Source organism: Cydia strobilella, chromosome 5, assembly GCF_947568885.1.
Source record: "Cydia strobilella chromosome 5, ilCydStro3.1, whole genome shotgun sequence".
NCBI lineage: Eukaryota > Metazoa > Arthropoda > Insecta > Lepidoptera > Tortricidae > Cydia > Cydia strobilella.
In genome coordinates this window covers 22127811-22152630 of record NC_086045.1, presented here as the reverse complement: position 1 = coordinate 22152630, position 24820 = coordinate 22127811, and the positions used below count along the sequence as shown (strand labels likewise).

Genomic DNA, 24820 nt, shown 5'->3' with positions numbered 1-24820 from the left:
TCTGAACTTTTTAAGAATTTTTTATACATATACGAGTATAAAAAAATTAAATTTGAACTAATTTATTGTGACAATTTTGCCTTCACAACCATAGTGGTGATTTGCACTAAATAAAAAATTGGACAGTTTAGTGGTTTAGCCCATTTATTTATTTGCCTCTAAAACCTATAACAACAAAATATTACGTGCCTAGTCTGTAGTTATGAATCTATAGGTGCAAATTTCATAACACCCGGCGCTCAGACTCAGAGTAAACCGTTAAGCAAGTTTCAGTATTACGTTACGTTATTAGAAATTGTAGGTAGGTATATACTTTATGATTTACCGACTACTTTGGTCGATTTTATACTACGATAATTTAAAAAATTGTAACTGATACAAGATTTTATTTCGATATTTCGACATAAGTGAAATTTTATATCACGCAGATCTTCACGCTTAAACCGCTGAAGCGATTTAGGTAGATGAAAATTTGGTGCCTATAAAGATAGTTTGAGGCCCAGGGAAAAACATAAGATTTTGAAGAGAAACTTCTAATGCGACTTCCAACAAGGTTGCGTTAAACGTTTAACGCTACCATAGATAACTTAATTTTATACTCTATTATTAACTCGCTGAAGTTAACTTTCGCTCGACCAGCATGGTGTCTCTTATCTCTCTCTCTCTCTCTCTATCTTTCTCTCTCTCTGTCTGTGTTTATCAATCATCATTCCACACAGACGAAGCTGGTAGTTAGGGAGTTAAGTACTACACCTAATTAATGTACATTAATTAACACCTAATTAATGTACATTAATTAGGTGTTACGTTAGGTTAACACAATACCCAATATGCCCACTATCTTTGTTACATATATGATAAAGCATTAGTTGTCTGCATAATTTCCTGTTTGAGATTTAAAATTTCCTCACTTGTCAGTCTTGATAGTTTCCTTGAATTCCCGGAGCTGGTTAAAATCTCGAATGATTTGCTCCTGTTTAAAAATTTCAATTTTCTTGTCAAGTAGAGCTTCAATTTGTTCTAGAATGGGAGAATGTTCTAGAATTTGTATTAGTTGATGGACCTGGACTATGGTCTCTATTACTAGTAGTTTTAAGTTCTAATCTGGAATATTCTCAATATTGCCTTATCAATAGGTACCTATGTATTTAATTTGTAAACAAATTACAGTAGTTATTGTTAAATCTATTATCTGAAGTGCTTATTTATTGATAATTTTGCAGTCGATTGCATTTGTAACATGGGTAAGCTACAACATTTCCGGTATAGAGTACGGGCACAGACTCCGACCGCCATTATTACATACCTAAGCGCTTTTTAATTGTAAGAGCGTTTTGATGTTATGAGAATGAGAATGAGTATTAGTTATATATTGATATTTCTGTCAAGAAAGCTTGTCACTTGTAATATAGGTATTTATACAGAGTGGCTTTAAAATAAGTGCATTCCCGTTGCCAGGAAGGTATTGGGATTATACTGAGCAACTTTTACTGTGGCACCAACCACGAAATCGTGAAAAAAAAGTACCCTCCCATAGAAAATGTATGAAACAGCCAAATTTTGTTTCGCGATTTCGTGGTTGGTCCCATAGTAAAAGTTGCTTAGTATAATCTCAAAACCTCCCTGGCAACGGAAATGCACTTATTTTTCAGCCACCCTGTATATACAAACGGAAGTTGTTTACTATTTTTAAATAAACAAACAGGAAGGGTACGTCAGCGTACCCTTCCTCCCTCCAAGTGTCATATCTATACTCTTTTGTGAGATTTGGCGTTATAAGGTTATAAATTGTATAGAGATGACATAAGGTGAGTTCGGCTAAGTTTCGGACGATTTTAGGTGGGTTGAGATGATGTTGTTTTTTTTTTCTTTTCTCAGCTTTTGGATAGGGTACGGACATGATTTAAGTACAGAATTGATAATAATGAAATGCTCTATATAATTGAATTTTATTATCTTTCTAAACGTCATAGTGAGCGTGTAATGAGTGTTTAAATATAGGAAACAAAATAAATTGACAGCATTCTTTTTTTACCTGGTGGTGTAAGAACGGACGGGCCTATAAGTTCGGCCCTATTGCCGGTACCATAAAGTTTACCATTGCAAAATAACCGGTTTTACTCACCGATTCATATATAGAAGAATTGGCCTAGCAGTAATTCGGGCTATCATATCCGACCCATTTAATTTTTTTTGCATTTTTTCCGTCCGATCTTACACCATGCGCTCAATTTTTAAGAAATTATGGTTGTCAAACTTTTAGGTGTGGGGTCAATGAACCCATGTGGGTCAATAAACCACGTAGGTTCATTGACACCTTAAGCGCGGTAGATTGAAAGAGGGTGATAAAATAGGACATAAGGGTAAAATAATTTGAAAGTGGAGGAATTAATACGACCAAAACATAACCAATTGCAGTAATATCAGTCTATAGGTACTTAATAAACTTTCCAACGCCATCTCACATAACTACGAGTATGATTTCGTGTGAGAAAACATCTCTCGATCTTACAAACAGGCCAATTCGCTTTGATAAGCACACATTTTAAACCAAGTAAGAATTGATTAAAGGTGACTGTCCATTTTCAACCGCAGCTGCGTTACTGCTCCGACACTACTGCAGCGGCCTGAACGCGTCGGTGTTATTGTCAATTTCCATAGTAAAATGAATGACGATATCGACTGCACGTAATATGGTGATTTTAACGTTTTCCCGACCGCAGCTGCACTACTGCTCCGACACGTCGGTGTTATTGTCAATTTCCATAGTAAAATGAATGACAAGACCGACTGCACGTAGCATGGCCATTTTTGCGTATTTGGTGTATTATTGCAACTGCGGCTACAGACCGCACGTCAAATCTGTCACCTGCACTGAATTGTCTTTGATCACAGATATTAGTAGTTTTAAGCAAAGAGGATATAACCACTACGTTCTAAGGAGTTATTACACCCACGGATAAACAACCCCGATGGTACCGTCGCCATATATCGCAGATATATCGGGGCGGCCAAGGAGCTCACAAATATCTGAACACGCCTTTATTGTCAAGGCGCTAGAGTGCATGTTCAGATATATTTAGCACCTCGGTCGCTCCGACATATCTGATGGCGACTGTAGTACTACTGTAAATTTTTTTGCTAATCTATATTGAGCCATACGAGTATCACAGAGCCAGTTAGGAAACTAGAATGATAGGTCCGAAAAAGAGAGTGTCAAATTCGGAAGTTAACTATAGTCTGGCAAACCCTTCGAGCAACACCGGCTTCCGACACGTCGGAAGGGAGGAGCCCAAGCGATATCTTACCGTACAAATCGTTCTGCCATTTTTTGCGGGGGAAAACGTGCACACAGTCGCACTTCTCACTCACTACTTGCAAAATCCAATCTCTAATTAGGATTGTTCATTTTTTTTTAATGTTCTATTTCGAAAACCATTTCGAGATATTAGGTTTTTAAACAGTTTCCGACATTTGCTGCGATATAATAATCGAGGATTGAAGATATTTCAACAAATATACTAATGACCTTAGTTTGACCTTCTCGCGAGGCTGAATATAATAATGTCATCGTATAGTAAAAGTTATCGAACCATAGTAAATAAATCCGTCACTCACGTAATTGTCAAAGATGTCATTGTCATCAATTGTCATAATATAAAAATTCAGTTAAACCGCTAGTTTCTTACGATTTGATTTATAATTTTTAATACCTAAACAGTAGATTTTGATTGCTTAATATATCAAAAACCATGTTTCCACTTGTGGGAATGATTTACAAAAATTATAGTCCGCGAAGACCTACGTGAAAGACAGTGTTGTCATGAAAATGTGGAATGGAATACTTCAAGTGTTACACACAATATTGCTGTGAGGATCACGTCGATGTAAGTATAAAATTAATATTATTTTACTACGAATATTTAAAAGTCCATTTTGGTGGTCGGGTCACTATTACCTATTTATTTTCTGTGATGATGTGGCCAGAATATCTAAAGACAAACCGTTTAACACAGCTTGTCCGCTACTAGCTCCGTTTTACTGATTTGAAGTTAAATTCAACAAACAGACATACATATATGTAACTTATAACCATCTTGCAAGCAATAAATCATATACATACAAAAATACATAGTTATATTCAAAATACAACATGAAACTGAAAAGATAATTTCTAATTTCCAGGTACCTACAAGTTGCAGTTCAAGGCTCAAGCTGCTGATATCACGGTCATGGCGGACAAAACTAAAGTTAATAAAGAGTTGTGAAAAATAAAACATGTCTTATTTTTTACTTTTTTATTAATTTACGAAAAACCTGTTTCCCAAAAAAGTGTATACATTATATGTTCAACATGTTCTGCACGTAAGGTTGACATTGAGGGCTTTGTTTAGTAGCATTCAGTTGAAGTTGATTTAGGTTCTACTCTTGTTGATCCAGAAAATAATTGTATAGTTTATTATTAAATCTATGCCCACGCCCAGGCACTATTCTTGCTATAACTTTACATTCTCCGCCTTCTCTAGAAATTTGTACATTATATACATCCAATAAAACTAAGGTATATAACTTAAGGCAGATTTGTGGAATCAGCTTTCACAAATTTAGCGTATTTTGAGATTATTGATTTAGGGATTCAAATAATACGACGATACTATTTATAGATTCATTAAATAAACTGTTCTTTTATTTTTTCGTAGTTTTGCGAGGATAGCTATAAGCTCGACAGGGCACGAGCGATAGAGAGGCAAATAGAATACCGAATATCCGGCAAAGTGGCCAAATACCGAATAGTTGCCGAATATTCCTGGCAACTGTAATTGTATTGTAATATATCATATTATATAATGTCGTTTATGGTGACAATTTCTCATTTTGTCATTGCAAAGCCATTCCTGAGCTAAATAAAAGAAGCAATCATTTATTTTTATTACAAGGGGCAAAGATGTTATTTAATACCTCATGGTAACATATTGATATCCAAACATACGAAACGATACAAAATTGAACCACGAGAGAAGCGAATGGTTTAAAATTTAGAATATTGACAGTTGCGGAGGTCTCAAGGCATGAGGGTTAAACAAACTGTGTTACAGTGCAACACGTAATTCTTCACACCAACACGAGGAAACCATTTATTATTCAAATTAATTTATTAAAAGTTCTTTCTATCGGCCAAGGCGAGGGAAATATCTTTCTTCATAAAGGATTTCTTGTCTCGCCCGTCAAGTTTTATATGGATGGTGCGGTCATATCATAGAGTGCCGTCGCCCATTCACACCTGCAACTGGACAATATGAAGTGTAAATTATAAATTATTTTATTCATCATACTTCACTGTTTGGTACCTAAGGAAAGTAAAATTGGCTTAATATGGTACTTAGAAAGATAAATCTGTAATATTTTGCTAACACCGAACGACTGCCTGCCCACCATTGGATAATTTTATTCTTACGTGTCGCATCGTCACCTCCAGAACCCACGAATCACTTTGCAGAAATCAATAAAAGGCCTGCTAAAAGAGCCTACCTGGCATGGTTTTGAGGGGACGTTTATTACAGACTTCTAAATCCAGCCGCACTTTTCTGACGGCCGAGTACCTATACGTGATGCAGGTGGATCAAGTGCGCACTCCCCCCGTATATATCACGAACTCCATGAGTCCCGTTTCCGTCGGATTGCTGTGTGCGGTGATCACGCATTTAGGCAAGAGGATGGGGAAGAAAATTTCACATTGTGAACTTACCTTAATGTTAAGAATAATTTTTCCTCTGCATTAATTTTATTTGAGTAATTTGATTGTATTTCGTCAATTATTAAGTCTCATTCAATGTTGAATTATCTGAATAAAGGATCACCATTAAATATCAGATTTTTTATTAATATTGCGTAGCTGCCTTCGTCGGACTCTGACTATTGTAGAAAGGCAAACTGGTCTTCTTTTTCATGTAGCATGTAGCATTATCGTCACTCGCTTCTTCACGTAAAAATACAAAAGTAAATTAGTATTTTATTTGTACGTCTGACATTATATGACTTGACATTGACAAGCCATCAACGAACGCTGTCGCGACTGCACGCCGCAACAGCCGCAGTCGTGCTGCTACAGTAATGCGGCACCGCGTAACGTCGCAACTGCAGTGCAGCGGCAGTTACAAACGGACAGTCACCTTAATCAACACAACAATAATATTTCAAGAAACCATTATATTTCTTTAACATTATTAAAATAATAATAATAATAAACCTACCTCTTCATAATTACAGCAGATAGGTAAATAAAAATATTTATAATTATTTATTCATAAAGAGATCAGTTACCTACTTAAGTGTGCAATATTAGACGCTTAGATTGTAATTTGCGGTTATGTAAAAAAAAAACACCACTACCTATATATACGTCTGTTAGAGAAATTTAATCAAGCATCGTGGTGACACGTATAAAGTTTGAGCATTCCTGAGAATTTAAGATCGGATGATTTGCATCCGATCTTTTACCACTTCGGGTAAGACCGGATCTTGGCCTACAGGCATCGTATCAGAATTCGAAATATACAGATTTGTCACAAATTTAATAAAAATAACATGCAATCTGTAAAAGAAACAAATAACGCTTAAACTTACCAGTTATTCCAAAAAAACTGGCGGAGGGTATATCCGGATGGAAAATAAAAACACGTTTTTTGAACTTTTCTACTTAACGGCACAAAACACGCTTCTAGTCTGTCAGAGCAACAAGTGCGGACTGAAGAGGGGTGCGGAACAAAATTGCGCATCGCATCACCTTGCCAGCATTAAAAGAATACCCCACAATAGGCGGAAATTTGAATCATACGATCTTACCCGATGTCCGTAACTTTGCCGAACTCACCTTATGTCACCGGACCCATCGTGTTTTAAAAATACTATCAGAAATCAGAAATTATTTATTTGCATTGATATATGGGGATGTTACAATACATTAGTTTTACACTTTATGTAGGTATTTAGCTTTGCATGCAAGCGTGCAAATGTAATGTCAACAAGGGCCTGGCACTCTTTGATAGAGAAAGACAGTCTTATTGCGATTCCTATAAGAGGAAAGAGAAAATAGTGCCATGCTTTGTCCTTATCACCGACCGGGTGGCATCATAGGTAGGAGGCGATGGCGAAATAACGAAATTTATAAGAGTGAAAGAGAAAAAATCCTATGCTGCCCAAATTTTATATGAATTTTCTTTCTCTTACCCCCGGTCGCTCGGTGGCGCGTCTAAAACTACTTGTATATACTAACGTCTATGAATGTCAATAAGTATTAAGTACTTATGCCACGGATGGTATAAGTGGGTAACCCCGGGTCCTGTATGTTCGATCTACGCGGTGAGTGATCTATGATTTCCGGACTCGAGTGAAGTGTCCATTTATCAGACAACTGTTAATTACTGTTTTCATCGAGTCCATCTAGTCTAAGCTAACATGGCACCGACTTGAACAGAACAAAGTGAGGATGAGGTCGTTATAATCGTCATAATCGTCGCTATACTTACTCAACCTCATATCTGCAACATATTTCATATTTGATGGAAATGTCGCTTTTCTTTCATTCGGAATACGGGTGTTTTTGTCACCAAATGAGTGTTGCAGATACGAGGTTGAGTAAGTATAGCGGCGATATTTCCATAGATATTTGACATTAATGAGGTGTATGGCGACAAGTACCGTGCCGCTCCTTATTGGCACAGAGGCTGTGGAGCAAGTCCACAAATCTACCTACCTCGGGAGCGTCGTATCGGAAACTGGAGAAGAGGACATCGCTTCGAGAATAGCCAAAGCAAGAGCAACCTTCGCACAGCTCCGCCCCGTATGGCAACCAAGTAAACTGACACGGAGAGTCAAGCTTAGAATATTCAAGGTCAAACGTAAAAACCGTATTGCTGTATGTGTGCGAGACGTAGGTTACAAAAGAAATCTCGCGCCAGTTACAAGTCTGCATTTTAACCTCTGCCTCCGCCGTATTCTCGGTATAGGCCGAGAAATATCTAATGCCAACCTGTGGAAATTCTGCAATGAGACCCCGCTCGACCAAGATCAAACGCCGCAAATGGAGTTGGATTGGTCATACACTGAAGGGATCCTGACCACATACCGAGGCAAGCCCTAGATTGGAATCCCCACGGAAAGAGGAAACGTTGCCGTCCAAAGTAGACCTGGCGCCGGACTATTATTGCAGAAGCGAAGGCTTTTGGTAAGACTTGGAGCGACCTCAAGCACGAAGCTCAAGACCCAGATGGCGGCGCACTGTGGACGCCCTCTGTCCCGTCTAAGGGACATTTGTTTATTTATTTGTTTATTAGGATCACCAACAGAAGATACAATTAACATACTAGTATTAACTTACAAAAAGGGCACATTTTTTATTGATCCCCCACTTACAGGCAATCACAGCATGCATGATTATATTAATTTAAACATTAAGTCAACAGTAACACCTAGAAAAAGACTTAGTATACATTACAATAATTTAGAATAAGTATATAATACTAATTAACATGACACCTAATACTTAATATTAACAATAACTAAGGTAAGTTAGCCGAGCTAGCTGAGGTTGTCAACAGACAATAATTTGTTTTTAAATAATACTTCACTATCGTGAAACACATCCAAAAAAGGAACATTATTAGCATGCTTGTTGTATAGGCGAGCCAGGCGAGGCAAATGGGAATGAGCTAATAGGTTAGTTCGACTACGACGCACATAGAGTAAGGCACAAGGGTTGTAAATTTGACAATAAGTCAATGATGCAATTGCCACACTTTTTGCGTTATTCATAATCATTTGTCAAATATAGCAACCATAGGCCAAGCAATAAGAAGGTATAGAGGGAAATGCTAGGAACACAATTTTTGACTTCGTAGCTTTGTTTGGACTAGTTAGGAGGTGAACATATCAAAAGTCCCCGGCCGTAACCCTGGTGCTGGGGGGGGGGAGAGTGGGGTTTGAAGGTTCCATTTTTCGGTTTTTCGTTTATATCTCGGAAACTATGCGTCTGAACGGCATGGCCACTTATACAAAATGAAAAGTGATTTAATTTGTTACAAAGTTTATTAAGTTAAGTTTTTCGATATCTTGTATAGTTTTTGAGATATCCGCTCTTTTTTATCTCGATTATCTACATCAGTGATCTAGATCAGATCTAGGTCGGGTTTGATAACGTTTTCGTATAAATCGGGGTGCTGAATTCATTTGGGGCATTTTCTATGAAAAGGGACCTTATTGTCGATGGCGCTTACGCCGCACAGCGTCGCGCAGCATTGTATTTATATCGGAGCATCGTTTATAATGGCGTAAGCGCCATCGACAATAAGGTCCCTTTTTATAGAAAACACCACATTTATGGTATCAACATTGACACCTTTCCGAAGTAAAGTAAGAAGTTTGTAAGATGTTGCTAAGTTTTATGAATATGGGGGTTTGTCATTGCAAATGTCATACAGAGTTAGCTTGGTCCGAGTCTATCAGGCTCGGTGCGGGGTGCCGGCGCCGGCGTCTCCTCCGTCCGCGACCGCGACGTGAGCCCGGCGCCCGGCGCCCGGCGCGGCCGCCGCTACGTAATCCCGCAACTGCACTTCCTGAAGGTGGCGCAAGCGCGAATGTCGGCCGAGCATTTCGCGCCACTTTCGTAATGCGTTGCGTGGTGCGACCGGCCCGGCCTGCCCCGCAGGAAGTAAAAGTTCGAAGGTAAGAAAGTAGGTCTCTGTAGTTGGCAACTCGCCTGCATATTAGGATATAGGTTGCGAAAGCACATGAGCAACGGCAGGATATGGAAATTATTCCGAGATAAAATCGAATAAGATTGCATCTCTACGCTAGTTAATTTTACATAACTGACAAAGTACCGGAGCATTGTAGTCATTAACATAGCGATATGATATAACAGTGGAAAGGGAATGGTGGTTTATTAGACGAGGGGCATCCGTTGACCCGATCCGCGTGGTCCGTGACGTAAGAAACGCAGCGCACGCCGCCGGCAAACTGGGCCGTTTTGAGCAAGATGCGCCGAAACTAATCGATTACTTAATCGCACGTGAATTCGATAACAGGCGTATTGTTGTTCACGTACAGTTAACCATTCATAGTAACTAAATACCTAATTGTGTTTATCTAATGAAGGGCCAATCTTAACGAATCCATATTACAACACTAAGTGAAAACGACTAAGGCAATATGCGTGTGTAATTAGTTTTATAATTATATCAGTTGAACGGAAGTATTTGTAGGTAAGTATTAAATTAACTATTGGACATTTTATTAATCGGAAAGTATATGTATATGTATTAAGTCATCTTTCCGGATTTTAGCAAACCATTGTCTTTTTAGACAGTTAAGCGGATTACTCACGTTAGACCGGGTCGTGTCCGGGCCGGAGCTTCCAGCGTTTCGTTTTCGAAAGCGTCACGTGATCACCTGTCATGTCATAGAAAAGTAAGCGCCGGAAGCTCCGGCCCGGACACGGCCCAGTCTAACGTGAGTCATCCTTTAATCTTACATGTGCTTGATAAAACATTAGTAAGCAACAATAGTAATGCAATCGAGTAATTGCGTCAAAAATAACACAGATATTTGCAAAATAACCGCAAGCGCGTAGGGTTACGTCAGGGCTCAGGAAGTGGTCGCAACGTCCACGGAGTGTCAGGCACTCAGAGAGCTTGGGAAATCAGAAGGGCTTCCCGGTTAACATAAATGATAACGCAATACTGTCTTCCATTTCCGTGTAATGGAAATTAACATAGACTTACAATTACATGCATGTATCCTAATTATAATTATTTTTATTACTTAATTTACGATTCGTAAAAAAAAGATTTTGAAAGAGATTATTACATTGTTACATTGCGATGTATATTTCTTACGAAAGCAGACATATCAACTGTAAGTGGTACCTACAAATGTAACTAGAAAAATTGTTTTTCACATTTCGGCAACGGAGGAAGCGGCCGTGTTGTGAAACGCCGCCGCCGGCGACGGCCCAGGCTTGCTCTGATTAGGAATGTTCCAGTGAAATTTGTGAAATCCGATGTTGCGCGCTAATTAAGTGCGCAATGCGAAAGGATGTTTGAGGTCGGGCTTAGCACGGTAGCATTTTTATCGCCTGTCACCATGCCTGTCACGTTCTAACAAGTAGGTAAGTGAGAAAGTGACAGGCATAGTGACAGGTAATAAAAATGCAACCATGCTGACACCGCTGGTTGACAGTGCTACCTACTTCTAAGGTCGAGTGCCTTTATACAGACACATCTTTCTTTCAATCATAATAATCATATACACCGAAATTACCTATGCCGTATATGGCCGCGGTCGATCTGCATGCGTGTCACTAAGTCACTAAGCGTCATTCTAGATCTGTGGTTAGTGATGTTTTCAGGGTTCCGTACCCAAAGGGTAAAAACGGGACCCTCTTACTAAGACTCCGCTGTCCGTCTGTCCGTCTGTCTGTCTGTCTGTCACCAGGTTGTATCTCATGAATCGTGATAGCTAGACAGTTAAAATTTTCACAGATGATGTATTTCTGTTGCCGCTATAACAACAAATACTAAAAAATACGACTCGCACTTGGCTGTTTTTTTTTCTATCACGTGGATAACCGTACCATTTGTTATATGTACTGACATATATAATTATGGTGTTCCATTAGTCCCAACCCCATAGTTACCAAGGAATGCATATTCACATTAAATGTGAATATGCATCTATCTATCAACTATATATCTCTCTCTATCAACTCCCTAAAACATTGTATGGAATTTTAAATTTTCTTTCGGAAACTACCAGCAAATTTTTGCATCGATTCACGTTGAACCGAAAAATCCAAAAACCCCATCTGACAAAAGGCGAAAAAAACCACAGGTGCACATTACCTACCCGTCGTTTAGTAAACTGTAAAGTAATTTTGGAAAATAATTGTTAAAAGTCGTGGAAACTTCGGTGGGCATTAAAGGAGCGGAAACCGGAAACGCGGTAAGGGTTAAAGCGGAGACGACGCCCGTTTCCGCCGGAAGAGCGGCGCCAGGAAGGTACCCGAGAGACAAGATAAATAAAATGCCGCCATATTGGCAGAAGCCAATCGATAAATCCATTCAGTTTTGCATGTACGTTACATACGACTTCCTCATCCTGTTTACTTCCAGGGTTTGGCTATATATAACGGTCCAGTCAGACTTTTCTTGAAAGCTTGTGAAACTGCGATGAATACGGATTTATATAGATTAAGAACAAAATACATCCCAAGACACTACCTTGGGGGATCGAGCCTGTCTGGGTTACTCTATCGGATCTGAGATGTTGTATTTGGCCAGTTTCGAAGTTTGTATGTTCTATTTGGACTAATTGAACACGGTTACTGAGGTAGAACTTGAATCATTTATGAGCCACTCCTCTGATTCCGGTACTGTACAATTTATCTAATAAAATGTCGTAGCTAACTCTATCGTAAGCTTTGCTCATGTCGAGCAGGAGTCTCACGGCGTATTTTTTATTGTTTATATTTCATTTATATTATATTAAATTGCAATACGAATGTACATTTTTACATTTTTACATAGTCTTTATAGTTTAGTGGCTTTATTTATTTATTTTATTTTATTGGGAAACAAACAGCTTACAATAATACAGGATATAGATATTATGACTAATACATGAGCCAAAACAGTTTCCACTAATGCTTTAGTGCTTGATAAATTGTTTTATGGGCGAATTTAAACCTAATTTTTATCACGCACAGCCCACAATATGACTTTGTACGCATCAAATGGATATAATAGGATAGAGCGGTCCTGTCATAGTAAATTTTGTAGCCATAGTAAATTCACTGCCATCTATCGACACACGATTAAAACTAAAAATGAAGATGTATAAAAATACCATAAACAATTTATATATATGGATAAATGATTTTTATTATTTGCATTAATTATTTTTATATGATATGGACCCATGTTCTTTCACTGATATGCGTTAAAATTGTTAAATAACAAACGAAACCGTCAAAGCCAAATCGAGAGTAGGCCAAAGGTAGTGGCGCCATCTGTTCGAGAATCAAATTTCTTGATTTTTGAGGCACGTTTTTTCCTTAGACTGTATCCATCTATTACGGAGTTATATATATCTTTGGTACGCGCACTTCCTTAATTCCGATTCCAGAAGTAAAAGCCAAATAAAGACAATCAATATTATCCATTTAATTGTCCGTGAAATGATAATACCTGTACCTATTAGGAAAATGAAGGAACAAGTCAAATGATCGTCGGATCAAAAAAAGTCTTTAATAAAAGGTACCTACCTAATTATTTCAGCCGACGTCGTCATGTGTGCCTCTCTACAAACTGTGTAGGTATAGGTATTCGAGAGATAATATTATTAATACCTACCTCCGAGGAAGGAAACGTATTGGTATTTGGCGTCTCATGTCATGTCCGACCGGTTCCGCAAGTGTTATTCCGAAAACAAGATGTCTTGTGGACTTTCCGTCTTGAATAGGTATTACATGTCATTGTTTTTTTATCCCTGCCATGCGTACCTAGCAACACGGGACCATATAACAGCTTTTTAAGATTCCGGCGGAACGTTACAGTTACTGTTAAATGAAACTACGTTCCCACAAGCCAATTTGGAATTCGGACGCATAATTCTTGTTTAATTACGTACAGTCTTAACGAAGGAATTTGGGACGGAGACGCAGTGCAAGTACCGTCTTCCGTGAGTTGCTGATGGCGGTAATGATTACGTTTTAAGGATACTTAAAGTCTGTGAATAATTGGGGCATTAAAATTCCCAATTTTTTTTTATTTTATATTATATTAAAATGTATGCCAAAATGTCTATTCTCAACTTTCGATACGTAAAGTCAAGTGTATTCCTGTCATTTCCCTTTCCTCCTTATATCTCCTCCTCTCCTTTTGAAAAGTTCGTGTTAGAAGATAATTATTTACAAGCGCCTAAAGTACAGTTTTAATGTCTTTTTAGGGTTCCGTACCCAAAGGGTAAAAACGGGACCCTATTACTAAGACTCCGCTGTCCGTCTGTCCGTCTGTCTGTCACCAAGCTGTATCTCATGAACCGCAATAGCTAGACAGTTGAAATTTTCACAGCTGATGTATTTCTGTTGCCGCTATAACAACAAATACTAAGAACAGAATAAAATAAAATAGCCGTTTTTTGCGTAATGCTACGGAACCCTTCGTGCGCGAGTGCGACTCGCACTTGGCCGGTTTTTATCTCCGTACTGGCAGTTAAGGTCAAACAGAACTTGCGACTAGACTTAACATTTGATTGTTTACATTCGGGACGAATGCGAAATGAATAGTTAATTGATGCTATCAACTTATACTAGAGCGGTACTGTCATAGTAAATTTTGTAACCCCAGTAAATTCATTGCCATCTATCGACACACTTTAAAACTAAAAATGAAGATTTATACAAAATACGATAAAATGTATTTAAATATGGATAAATGATTTTTTTATTTGCATTAATTATTTTTATGATTTTGACCCATGTTCTTTCACTGATATGCGTTAAAATTGTTAAATAACAAACAAAACCGTCAACGCCATCTATACGACAGTAGGCCAAAGCTAGTAGCGCCCTCTGATCGAGAGTCAAATTTTCGTGATTTTCGAGGCACGTTTTTTCCTTAGACTGTATCCATTTATTACGGAGTTATATCTATCTTTGGTTTGAAGTTTGTATGCAGTGGAGTCTGAGGTGGTGGAGATTGCTGGAGAGTGGATATTTCTGCAGCGGCCAGTATTAGGTACTACGTATCGTATCCTACAAATTGAGATGTACTAAAGCGGTTTAGATTTAAGCTAGTTATTAATTTCGTTTACGTAGTACCACTGTTTTTAATTAATATTCGAAGTTGGAATGTCATTATAAAATCGAATTTAATGAATTTGTTGGAATAAAACAGTTTGCCCAAGCGGTAATTAACATAGGTATATCGTATTCGTAATGACAATTCCGAATGTTCCGCAAGATTGTTTTAAATTGCTATTCCGGCTGTCATTCAAATTTAATTGTAGCGTAACTTCTTAACATACTATCTGTGGACTGTGGATAATTGAGTAGCAAAAGTTATTTGTGGTTTTCTTTTTGCACTATACTGCAAAATAACTACTGCGCAATTGCATAAATATTTCATTTTAGGTACTAAAGTACCTACCCCAGTAGCATTTCTACGTCATTATGACGTCAGCGACGTCATTATGACGTAATAATGCCGTCAATATGACGTCGCTGACGTCATTTTGCTACCTGGGTACTTACATAATTATAGTTTTTTATTCTATTCAATTTTGTATGCAACGTAGGTGCCTATTTGGGTTTCCTTTTTCCTATACAAAACCTTAGACCACTCCACTCCAGTAATGAGAACCCCTACCTCACCTACTTAAGGGGCCCACAGACTATCAGTCCGCCGGACGATATCGGCCTGTCAGTTGTTCGGAGCTGTCAAATTTTTGTTCTAACTGACAGGCCGATATCGTCCGGCGGACTGATAGTCAGTGGGCCCCTTTATTACCTACCTAATACCATCTATTTATTTTCATTAATTGAAATGCCTGCAGTGAATGGAACCTTGAAAGAAACATTTCCGACATTTACCGAGCAAACCATGATTTGGTGTTTTTCCGACCTTGGATAGTTAGGAACACAATCTTACTTTCTTATGGGTACTAGCTGAATGACTAACGATTAACGTGGTAGCATTTTTCTTTTTAAACAAGGAAGTAATTAATTATTGAAGTAAAACTTCTTTAGGCGCGACTAGAGGGTAACTCAGATTTTTTTTTCTGAGTAACTCAGTGGTGCCAACATAGCGATAAATGTCATCGTCAAAAAAGTTTTATCAATCGCGTGTTAAGATTACACGCACACACTTTTTAGGGTTCCGTACCCAAAAGGTAAAAACGGGACCCTATTACTAAGACTCCGCTGTCCGTCTGTCTGTCTGTCACCAGGCTGTATCTCATGAACCGTGATAGCTAGACAGTTGAAATTTTCACAGATGATGTATTTCTATTGCCGCTATAACAACAAATACTAAAAAGTACGGAACCCTCGGTGCGCGAGTCTGACTCGCACTTGGCCGGTTTTTATTTTTACATTGCAAGTTTCGTACTCGTACTCGAATCTAGTTAGTGTACGTACCCAGGTAGCAAAGTGACGTCAGCGACGTCATAACGACGTCATTTATACGTCATAATGACGTAACGGACGTCATAATGACGTATAAATGCTACCTGGGTAGGTATGTTAAAACGAATTAAACTAAAATCATGAACTACGACTATTACGACTAGTTTCTACTTGATAATTATATTTTTAATTCATACCGAACACACGTCATTCACCTTATTGTCTTAACTTATAATTAAAAATATGACTATGAAAAAAGAGAAAAAAAAAACACGTCGTCACTACGCGTCAAATAAATCAGTTGGGTAAGCTTGTTTTTTTTCGCTGAAACATATCGTTCTGAGACATAAGATGCCCCTCCATTGCTAACTGAACACTGAATAGTCTGAATAAATAGCTCATGTTGATTAATTTAGCTTGTATAGACTTGCATTGATAGAGGTAGGTTAGGTACGTCACAAGTGGAGAATCCTGTGCGTAAAGCTGACTTGTTCTTGATAAAATCTTAATAACCAAAATTTGCGTTTCTGTGTCCTATTAAAAACGACTTGATTCTTATCACAGAGCCAATATCCATCACAATATTCACGATGTTAATAAGAAGTCCAAAGTTTCATCAAAGATAGATATAACTCCTTAATAGATGGATACAGTCTAAGGAAAAAAATGTGCCTCGAAAATCAAGAAAATTTGATTCTCGTTCAGAGGGCGCTACTAGTTTTGGCCTACAGTCGTGTAGATGGCGTTGACGGTTTCGTTTGTTATTTAACAATTTTAACGCATATCAGCGAAAGAACATGGGTCAAAATCATCAAAATAATTAATGCAAATAAAAAAAAACATTTATCTATATTTAAATACATTTCATCGTATTTTTACAAATCTTCAATTTTAGTTTTAATGTGTGTCGACAGATGGCAGTGAATTTACTGGGGTTACAAAATTTACTATGACAGTACCGCTCTAGTATAAGTTACTCTATGGTTTCATTAACACCCGAGGGGACGGGATAGGCGGTCGTCTTATTCTCATCTCTGTTCATTAATATGCAGATGAAGCCGCTATGGATACTATGAATATGTATATTCAGAGGCCTCGACGACCGCTCTAGAGGTCAATGTCAGGTGGATACGACCGCTGTAGCAAGACCCTTACATAATGTTCGGTTGGCTTTTCTCTGGTTGGTCCGGCCCGGTAATGGGAGCTCTAGTTACAGCGGCTGTTTTATTGACTTTAGACTACCGGTTCCGCCTGGAGACTGTTTCTGTATATTAGGTAGGTTAAACATGCCCTTTTCAATGTTATGATTATCATATTGAATGTCGATGATGGCCACTCAGGTTTGTTACGAAGTTGGATGTTTTCCTTTAGAGCATTATTAGTGATCTGTGTTTTTGTCGGTAGTTAAATTGTGCCATTTTCGTTGTCAATGTCGGTTGTCAATAAGGCGCTATTTCCATGTAGCTTCAATTTGAAATCAACCTTACCGACAAGCGACAATGTGGTACCTTTTGGTTGAAAACGTCACAATTAACTCTAGTCTTGCCCTAACAGTTGTCACCTTATCTTTGTTTCTGGCAATAGATTCCGCAAATACCTAGTAGAGCTAGGAAAACGTCGTAGGTAGCCTTTGAAGGGTTTGAAGTTTCTGCGATGTAAAGACGTTCTGAAGCGCCATCTCCCTAGTAGCAAAGTGACGTCAGCGACATCATAATGACGTCATTTATACGTCATAATGACGTAATGGACGTCACAATGACGTATAAATGCTACCTGGGCTGAAAGCTTGCGACATCCGATCTGAGCGTTGAGGATGCGGTTAGGATTAGAATGGCGTAGTGAGGTAAGAAAGATGTAGCTATCAAACACTCACTATAGACCGGGCCGGGGCCGGACCGGAGCTTCCGGCGCTTCATTTTCTATGGAAAGCACTACGTGATCACCCGATCAGCTGTCATAGAAAATGACATGTTGGAGCCATACTTACGTGCGTGCTAATCAGAGAAGTCGCCGTTATCGGATACGACACAGATGACATATATAAATCGGTTCGGCGGTTTAAGCGTGAAATCTTAACTACTTGGGTACTACTGGATACTTTCGCTTTATAATATACTCAGGATTTTAACGTATTCTCTACGGGACCCGACCATTATAAAAGACATTAAGTCTAGGTAAAGCAAAGGTACCTTCTTCTTTCTCGGTCCCTCATTGCTGAGGATCGCGACCATGTATGCTCCGTCTCCATAGTGTGCGGTCATAAGCCACATGAGTCACGCACTGCATGTTGCCACGAACCACCCTCTTCACACCATCAGACCATCTCGTGGGTGCTTTTCCTCGCCCGCGCTTGCCATCCATTTGACCCAAGATAATCTGCCTTTTTAGGTCATGCTTCTTAGACCGCATGATATGTCCAAAAGGTATACTAAAATAGGTACCTAAAGTAAGTAAATTCTTGTAATTTGTAACTGCAAGGAATGGACGCAAGGGGGAGTGCTCGCAGCGTGAATGACAGCTACTCGTCCAATTGGTCGAGATTGCGCACTTCCGGGCCGGCTTCCGGCGACGATAGCAAGAACTGCAGCGGTCAACGGTCTGGACATGAGCGTGATGCATGACCAACATGCTTGGCTTGGGACCTTCTTGCCGATGTGGAACGAAAACTACATGGGTTATGTTACTACTACATCCTCTCGACATATCGACATGCTTATGCCAAATATATGACACCTCTATTGGCCGATGGTCTTGTCCTGGGTTTAAATCTCGGTAAAGGCATTTATTTGTGTGATGAACACAGACATTTGTTCCTGAGTCGTGGGTGTTTTCTATGTATATAAGTTTTTATCTACATATAATATCTTTGGTTTACTAGTACATACAGGACTTACAGGGAAGCGGTGGACATTGTAACGTGGTCCTGTTGAGCAACTCAGTAAAATGCCCCGTTAACAAATGTAGTGGAACCAGGCGTTCTCGCTTCAGCAGGATTCCTATCGTAATAGAAAACAAATGCAGGTTATAGTTAAAGGTGATTAGTACGTAGGTACCCAAAGCTAATAAGCTTAGATTGCCTTTAAAGAAAATACCATTGGGTATAAGTTAGGTTTTCATACGCTCTTCTTACAGGCCTCTCCAGACTCCAGGTGACCAAGCCAGCGGAGGCGTGTGGCTTTTACCTCGCCAGTTATATTGAATAGAATAGAATACATTTATTAACGTCACATGGTAGGTTACATAAGAGAGTGTAAAAAAAAGGAGCGGACGAAAAAAGGACCCCCACTCAGCTTAATGCCACGGCTAGCCGCAGCGTAATTATATTGAATAGAATAGAATAGAATACATTTACTAAAGTCACATGGTAGGTTACATAAGAGAGTGTAAAAAAAAAGGAGCGGACGAAAAAAGGACCCCCACTCAGCTTAATGCCACGGCTGGCCGCAGCGTAATGCCACGGCTGGCCGCAGCGTAATGCCACGGCTGGCCGCAGCGCTGATTTTCGGTAGGGACCTAACTAATATTAAAGTAACAGCAAACAAACAATGAGAGAAAAAACTAAACAACAAAAGAATAATGAGAAAAAAAGAAAACAATATTTTATTTTAATAACAAAACTTCCGTGAGACACAGACATATTAAACATATCCACATCATGTCAGCTCCTGATGACGCTCCTCGGTACGGAGTGAAATATGACGAGCGTTTTCGATTTATAATACGCGAGTGACCCGTTATTAATATGTTTAATATTTTATTTATTTAATTTTTAATAAAAATTTATAGATTATTATTATTATTATTGGGCACCGCCGCCAGTTCCTCTAGCTGCCTGCGCCTCCATCTTTATCTCTGATGGGTCCCAGAATCTTTCCTCTCCGCCGCTAAGAGCTTACTCCGGGTGGAAAACATCCGTCCGGGCGTCCCGCGCGTCTGGAGTGACGGAGCCCTAAAATACCTGTCCGCTCTCAAAGTACCCAACTGGCGTGAGTGGCGCAGTATTCTGCCCTATTGGGCAGTGGCGTTCTCATGTGTTAGAGGCCTAGATCCTATTTAGGTCACTGAGCTGGTGAAATAAGTATAGGTTAGAGGTTACTACTTAAGTAGGTACCTAATATTCTAATAGCCATGAACAGAAAAGCCAAACAACAACAAACAAAAAACAACAACAACAAACAATAATAACGCCAAAATCAGGAAGCAGGTATTGTATGGGCCATTACCATCTTTATCATAAGGACACACAGGGCCCGTGCCGTGGCCAGGGCCCCCATGGTCAGGGGGCCCCGAAGGACAGGCAGTTACAGCACATAATTCATAATTCTTTATCATATTTGATTAGGTACCCATAATAAATAGAAGATCATAGTAGAAAGTTAGTTTACTTCATTCGCTTTCTGTACTTTCCAAAAGGGCCCTAAGTTCTTGAGTGCCCAAGGGCGCATATAGTTCAAGACGGCCTTGTATGCCTTGGCCATTAAACCCAGGTAGCATTTAGACGTCATTATGACGTCCGCTACGTCATATGACGTATAAATGACGTCATTATGAGGTCACTTGTACGTCACTGACGTCACTGTGCTACCTGGGAAATGTGATACAATTACGAGAGGTGTCACATATGCTTTGCTGATCATAATTTGTACCTATATGAGGATGAGAATTCACTGTGTTGGCAGATTAAATTAACATATGTAGGGCAATTTTCTAAGTTTTGGTAGCCTTTTACTTATCTCATCAGGAACTAGAATTATGGAGGTAGGTACTGTACGGCCCCAGTGGGGAGTCCCCACATATTAAAGAAACTATAGCTTCTGCCCGGGACTACCTTTGCGTGGAATGATGATGATGATTGTCAAAAAATGTCCTTCCCCGGGCCTCAAACTATAGCCATATCAAATTTCACCTAAGTTTGAAATGTTAACGTACAGACAGAGCGATACTTTCGCATAATATAATATTAGCAGGGATAAGGACCCATCCTTTTTGTAGAACAAAAGAAGTGTAGCAAGGCGAAGTGCTGAGATGTTATGGAACTTATAGAAGGTCACCCTACATAAAGGAAATAGCTCAGCTCGCGGGTCGGCGCGCGCGCCGCTCGGAGCGGAAGCGCTGCCCGTTCCCACGGACATTCATCCGTTACTTCGCCTCGTCTCGCTCCTCGCGCCTCACCCCGCCCAAGCTTCTTGGAATGCCCAGCAGGCCAATTCGAACGTACACCTACACTGACATCAGAATGATATCTGAATGATAGTCTGAACAAGCTAACTCTGCACAGCAAACTTAATTTATTTAATCGTATGGCATAGTGATACAGTTATAGATACAAATTTAGTTCAATCAGCCACTCGATGGCCTCGTCGCTAAGGACGATCAGGTCTTCAGGAGGTCCATTGGCATAGCGCGTTAATTACAAACTTAATTACAGTGACTAACCGCCCAATTCGCGTTCGAATTGGGCTGTTATAGTCACTGTAATTAAGTTTACAGTTTACACCAAAATTATATTTGAATCATGTTATTTACTTTTCGTGCGTGTCGTTGCGCGAATACATGTAGGTACGGAGACTATCCATACTAATCCATAATAAATGCGAAAGTCTGTCTGTCTGTCTGTCTGTGTGTTCCCTCTTCACGCTTAAACCGCTGAATCGATTTAGATGAAATTTGGCATAGAGATAGGTTGAGTCCCTGAGAAGGACATAGGATAGTTTTTATCCCGAAAATCATCCCTTAAGAAAGTAAAAAGCGGGGTGGAATTGAGGTAATTAACGAAGTGCCTGCTAATTTGTGTGCATAACATGCTCAAATTTAGATTGCTATGAGATTTTTTCAAGGCGCTATTCTTACCTTAGCTGCGGTTACTAAATCCACGCAGACGAAGTCGCGGGCAAAAGCTAGTATTAACTAAAACTGTAATCAAGGGCCTATTTTAGATTTAAGCTAGTTATTAATTTCGTTTACGTAGTAGCACTGTATATATCTTGTATGTAAATAAAACGTATATTTTACTGATGTCTTCGCAAAAAACTGTATTACGAATTACGAGTGATATGCACGATAACTAAATGACAACATTAGTCATTCAACATTAGTGTACGTTTGAATTGGCTTGTTGGAATGCCCAGGTTACATTGGCTGCATTACAAGTGGATTTTATCAACCGTTTTGTTATGAGATTCATATGGATCCACTGATCCACGTATGTGTTGTTAGGTATCTGACCAAGATGTCTTCCAGGTGGTTTGATATTTTCAAATTGTATCACATCAAACAAGTTGCTACTTCACCTCGGACCAAACATTGTTCTTTTTGATCTTTTTTACAACTATTTATACCCATTAAAGAAACATCTAGTAACTTCCGTAATTATGTTAGGAGTTAATTAAACCGCGATGACAAATTTAACATAATATATAATGTGCGGAACGGCGCCAGATGTGAGACCAAAGGCACACTCAATCAACACAGAGCAGAACACGGCTTTAATTTATTCCCATTCGGCCGGCTAAATCAATGTCATTGTTCAGAAAAGTAGGCGACGTCTACACAAGTACACAGACCTGAGGGACCAAGGCTGATCTCATTGTTTAGTCTACGAGTCAACATCGGCTAAATATGATTCCTTGCAAAATTTGATTGCATAGCTATTATGATTGTTCGCTTCGCTCTAAAATATTGTGGTATGCTACGTAACGATGAAATGATTTATGACGGGTGTGGCTTTTTAGAGTTCAACGATTCCTAACCGGGGCGATGATCTTGTTCAACATGAAAACATTGAAAACTACAAATTAAGGTACCTTTAAATCCTACAACTTTTCTACTTCCGACGTATCAAGCACTTACACTTACTTCTACCGCAAGTACAGTTAGACCAAGATAAGTCTGCAACGATATTGATAGCATGATGATAGCACATCGTGCGTTATTATATATTTTTTTTCTAACTAATTCTTAATTGGAGACAGGCCGGTTTCGTTCATTTAAGTTGAGTAGTTAACAGGTTTCCGCCTCAGTGGGGTATTGTCTCCTAGTCAAAAGGTCGAGAAAAAGCTAACAAACTTCAACGTCTATCATAAGGTTTTACTTAACAATAGACAAAGGATTAGTCGTTTGGGGCCAGCTACAAATCGAACGACTATAATTTCGAATTTGGCTCTTTTCGCTGGTCAAATTAAGAGGCTCGTGGGTCGGATTCGTCCCGCTGGTCGCAGTTTGGAAATCTCTGGTATAAAATCATCTGTGTCTGTTTGTGCCATGGATGAAGTAACTGTATAATAGTAATTGTTATTACCTCTGTAACGCTTACGGCTTATTTGTCGATTCATGGCCTATTCGCAACTCAACATAGTTTTCTTCATTCGTATTACATTTAAAAGTCCTGTCGGATGTCGGGGAAATCCTGAAAAGGCCAGGTCAAGAGCACCCTAAACTGGCGAGCGTGTATGAGGAATGTTATGAAAGTGAAGGAAGCGAAAGAGGTATGCCAGGATCGTAGCAAGTGGAAATCCGTGATCTCTGCCTAATGATCTCTACTCCTCCGGGAAATAGGCGTGATTATATGTATGTATGTATGTATGTAAAAGTGCCTAGCGACTCTGGCGTGTGAAGGCATTCGTGAAAGTCCGGTACGGCACAGCGCGCGCGCACCGTGACGTTCGTCCCGCGGGAGCGGAAGTCTTGCGCGGTTCCGCCGCGACGCACGCGCCGGAGATCCGGCCGACTTGCCCGCCGCTTAGCCACTGTAACGTTCAGACTGACGAAACCTGCATTCATTTTGTTATTTAGATTCCAAATTTTTTAGTCAGTTCTTTGTAGTAACTGTGTCTGCGATACGAAGAAAATCATTTACAGAGTCCTCCCTCGGTAAATTAAATACGAGTATTTACTTTTACCAAAGAGAATATATGGGATAGAGAGGTACTGTCATAGTAAATTTTGTAGTCACACTAGTCACAGTAAATTTACTGCCATCTATCGACACACGATTAAAACGAAAAATAAAAAAATGTAGAGTATATATTTGGATCAATATTTTTTTTATTGTTTTATTTGTGAAAATCTCCTGCGGGCTTACAGGTGACCCCAAAACGCTCACAAGATAGTAATATTATGTAAGAGATAAAATAATAATTTTATTTGTTTTTATTATTTTTATATGATTTGAACCGATGTTCTTTCACTGACATGTGTTAAAATTATTAAATATAACAAACGAAACCGTCAACGCCATGTAGCCGAGAATAGGCCAAAGGTTGGTATTGCTGCTGTTGGTAGTAGTGCCGTCTGTGCGAGAATTAAATTGTCTTGTTTTCCGAGGCACGTTTTTTCCTTAGACTTTATTCATCTTATACGGAGTTATATTATAGGTCTTTGCTTTGCTTATACTAATCTCTTTGCTCATCGTGCTAAGTATATGTTCTTTAGCATATAATGTCCTTAATAGAAACCTCTTTCATCGATATGCTTACTTTTATCTGTGGTTAATCATTTAGCATGGTGTCTTGATGGTGTCATTCTGGACATTCTGGTGTTTACGAATGACAAAAATTGTTTATACTAAACTTTAATAAGTACTTACATAAATGTTAATATATACAATGATTTAACAACGTTTTTTTTAATGTTAATATGAAA

General features: G+C 39.0%; 1 protein-coding gene across 1 annotated transcript in view; it reads left to right on the top strand.

Annotated features, from left to right (window-relative positions):
- Positions 1-24820, top strand: part of LOC134741807 (uncharacterized) — a 54833-nt gene that overhangs the window by 28406 nt on the left and 1607 nt on the right. The gene's annotated exons all lie outside the window — the stretch shown is intronic.